Consider the following 4,507-nt stretch of genomic DNA (forward strand, 5'->3'; position numbering starts at 1 on the left):
AAGATAATAAATACATGTAATGAATCAATGTAGAAATTACGACCTGCGGACTTGGAAGGCACCTAACGACAATACTCTTCCACCGACCGTCTAGAAACCCTCTCTGTTTTCATATGTTTATATTTTACTGATTGAAAATCGTTTTTTGCCTATATTTGTATCATACTACTTCTGATTATTGAATTTGCACTCTACTATAACAGTTGATAATTTAAATTTTTTCGGTTTTTTATTATTTATTAAATTTTTTTAGATTATTTTTTACATATACAGTACAAATTTAACTATTGCTCTTATATTTCACATATTAAAAACAACTTTGTCTTTATTTTAAACAAAATAACGTTACTGCGTGGGAGAGAAAAAGTAAATCCCTCAGAATAATTGAGTGCATACAACCTTCTGAAGAAGGTTCTGCATTATATACAATGCAGTGCCATCTTTAGAAAGTTCATTTGGGGTATGCTGACTATGGCCTGACCACTTCCTAATTAGAACTTTTCGGTCTTTTTATCCTAATCAGGAAAAAACGCCTGGATAAAATCTAAGAATAGGGCCTAACTAGACGCGCATAGTTTTTCTAGCTACACAGAATAAAAAGACTGAACAGTGCTAATCACTGTCCTAATTAAAATGGGAACAAATTTTGCGATTTTCTACATTGCTACCAGGAACAGAGAGATTTAACACAAGAAAAGGTTATTTAAAGAAATAATTAAAATAGAATGTTATTTCCCAGTATAGGCCTATTTTGAATTCCAGAAGTAAAATAATTCAAAGATGTTCCCCAATATTTAAATGAGAATATATAGAGACCCTAAATTACAATTCAGGTAGCGAATTACATTAGGGGTGTCATATTTTGATAATACAAGCACGTGCTTTTTAAGGGAGGGATGGGCGTGGTTGGTATCAGGATGTTGGGTTTGCCCGTTTGCCCTCCAGATGAAATGTAGTATCGACCAATAAGATTCTCACTGGTAGCAACAGTTGCAAACGCAAGCGCTCTGACAAGCAGCTGCTGGATGTCTGAATCTATACATAATACATATATATGTCACCCGCAGATATGGGAAGGTACAAAACCTTCCTCGAGCCCTCCATCTTTCATGCATCCATTTCCTTGTCCCTCCCTATTAAAACAGCTCAAAAAATTACAATTGGGTAATTAAAATCAAAAGAAAAATTGAAAGAAAAAGAAATATTTTATGCAACTTTTGACACATAATATTTCTCCAGCCTAAACAGCATAATGATATCCCACTAGTGTGGCTGTACACCCTAAAAATAGTACTTAATTCTATATTATTCTAGGCCTTTTGTAATTCTTTATCGTTTTAAATATGTAAAATAGTCCTGATGCAAATTTAGAATTTACTAAAAGTTGCTAGTACGCGTCCCGAAATGATTTTCGAAAAAAGTTCCAAAAATCATGTTCGCATAGATTAACACTTTCCATCAAATTTTTGAACGAAATGTTCAAAAGTAAAAATAAAAACAAGAGTAAATTCTGAGGAAACTAAAAGCGGAGCCTTTTATCTTCAATAGGCGCCAAGTTATTTTTTTTAAGTGACTGAAAAATCAAATTCTGAAGGATGCATCTGTATTTTGGAACCTGGTTATTTCACAAAATAATAATCTATTTACTAATTAAAATTGACGTAATTTCCAGCGATTGCAAAAAAGAATGTTCTATCTCCAATATAGGTCCTGAATGAAGACCTCCCAAAGTTGACTTTGACTCTTTCCTTTCGGAAAATTAGGCTGTTCTGAAATATTTATTTTCGACCGTCTTCAAAAATTTCGATGGCATATATGGATCTAAAATTATTTATAAATTCTCCGTTTTTTCAATTTGGCGTGGATAAGAAATGAATTGTTTAACAGTAGTTTAAATAATACTTTTCACATCAAAAATGTTGTGCACATTCTACGAAATGTACCTCAATAAGATTTGTTGTTCACAGGGAAAATGCAGGAAAAGCTATAAATAAATAATCTGGAAATTATTTACATAATAATAATAAAATAAATCAAACATGAATTATTTTATTATAATAAATAGTAAAAAGTGAACTTCAGAAATCGTTATTTACTTATTAAATCCTTTATTATTACCATTTATCAATAATTGTTTTGCCCGTGATGAATAGTTTATACATTTTTGGCATTTTGTACATAAAAGATGGGTTTTTAACTAAACTGATAAATCTCTAACAGGAATAGCTCAATTTTCATCCAAAAATTATATAGTTTAATTTTCAATTAAACAATTAATTGTCAAAGAAAGAAAGAAATTTTAAACTAAAATGATGGAATATTAAACTGCGTTAATTAAGTTTTCAGCTAAAAAAATTATTTTTTAAGAAAAAAACAAAAGAGTTTAACTGTCGACCAAGCAGCTGAGTTTTCATCATATAAGATCAATTTTCGACTAAATTGATGAATCGTCAATGGCAACCAAAGATATAAATTTTCAACGGAATATTCAACTTCATTAGTTAAATTTTTTGTTAAAAACTTAATTTTTAACCAAAAAGGACAAGTTTTCAAAAAGATTTTTAAATTTTTAACTGGTACATGTAATTAAATTTCCAGTTAAAATAATTAGTATAAAAGAAAAAACTCATTTTAACTGAAAATGTAATTTTTAGTTCTAAAGCATTAGGATACATTTGCGATTAAGAGGAAGAATTTTCTATCAAAAAGATCAAATTTTCATCAAAACACATGATTTTTCAACCAAACAGTGGAATTTTTAACTAAAGCAGATAAATTTTCAACAAAAAATAGAAAAGTTGAATTTCCATTCACAAAACTAATTTCAAACAAAAAAAAGCACTTACTAGTATTAAGGAATTTTTTGTAAAATTAATCGGTCAGCTATAGAAAACCAGCAATACAAAGCTTATTTTGTAAAAAATATTAGATACTATTTAATTTCATATTAAAATTTAAAAAAAATTTAGACACGCGCTTCAAAAAAATTCCTGACTTTTTTACAGGTTTTTCCAGGTATATAAAAGTTCCTTTACAATCACGGGTTTTCCAGGTGAGTAGACACCCCGCTTCCTTAATAAAATAAAAAATCAGAAAAATGAAACCAATCGGTAACTTTCACCCACACTCTCCTTCAATCCCAACCAAATATTCAAAACCAAAAATACTGAAAGTATAAGCATCCGGTCTTGGAATTCCAATACTCTCACGGTCCAGACTGTTTCGAAAAGTATCTGATCATTCTTTGAACAGCAGGTAGTAGGCAAACGACACGTACAGGGCTATAGGCTATCCAGTATGCACCTATCCCGCAAGCACTGATCCCATACAAACACCATAGTTAGGTAAACAGTTAGGGGGTACGAGATGAAATCAAGATTGAGAAATAATCTCGAATTACGTTGTTTGCCAACAGACGCGCAATACTGTGGAAGGAGATTAGGTCGGATAAAATCAGATAGAATGGAAGTTAGGTTGCGCCTCGTCAAAACTCAAAAGCTAAACAAAGGGGTGGTCTATCTGAAAAAGTAGGAGTATAGCTGCGGGCGGAATTGTAACAATCGCGAGTCTTCCTTCCTCGGTTTCGGTCGCCTAATCTTTCATCTATCCTATGTGGATATGCACCTCTACGAACCAGTAACCTTAGCTACAAGTGGGTGGGAGAAAACCAGATTCAAAACCGAAAACCTGATTGAAATCTTAAATCTTTTTCAGGCACCGATCGGCCACTTGTGTGCCAGCGGATCTTTGATCAGATGTTACAGGTGACGGTATTATTTTCATTGTAAATCTCTTTCTTAACCCATGTTTCTTCTATTGCCCTTTAGGAAAATACAATAATACCCTTTGACTTAACACGTAATTCTCTTTTGTTATCGTTTCTTCCCACGATTTTAGTTCACTAAAGAAATCAAGGGTCCTGAAAACGCGATTTATTGTCACAAACCAATTGTTTTGACTATCTGTACATAAATTATGAATACCTCAATTTTTGTAAAGACTATGGTAATAACCTTAGGAAGAAAAAAATCTAAAAATCTGAGACCGAGTACATGTTTTAGATAAAGATTTTCCCTACTGTTAGAGGGTTTTGAAATTTTCAGTCGAATAGAAATTATTGTTTGATAAGTGAAAGATCGATAAATAACCGTTATCTTAAGATCCCTTCAGAATACTTAACTTTGAATGGCTGTTAGTCGCTGAAAATAAATTACAAAAAAGCTGCAAGAAATATATGAATATCTCTGGTAATTTATGTGCACAATTGTAAATTTTAGTGTTAGAAAAAATTATTTGTTATAATAAGTTAATAACGAAAGATTATTGAGATTTTCAAAACCGAACAACTTAGGAAATGATTCTTGAAGAAAGTTACACATTTTAAGATTCTAAAAAAAGTATGCATGTTACTTTATGTAAATTGTTCTCGTAAATCAGGAATTTGGGCAAAATTGCTAAGTTCGAAAGTTTATTATTTTCGACAGATTATGTATAATTGTATTATCTT

Source organism: Belonocnema kinseyi, chromosome 3 (genome assembly GCF_010883055.1).
Source record: "Belonocnema kinseyi isolate 2016_QV_RU_SX_M_011 chromosome 3, B_treatae_v1, whole genome shotgun sequence".
NCBI lineage: Eukaryota > Metazoa > Arthropoda > Insecta > Hymenoptera > Cynipidae > Belonocnema > Belonocnema kinseyi.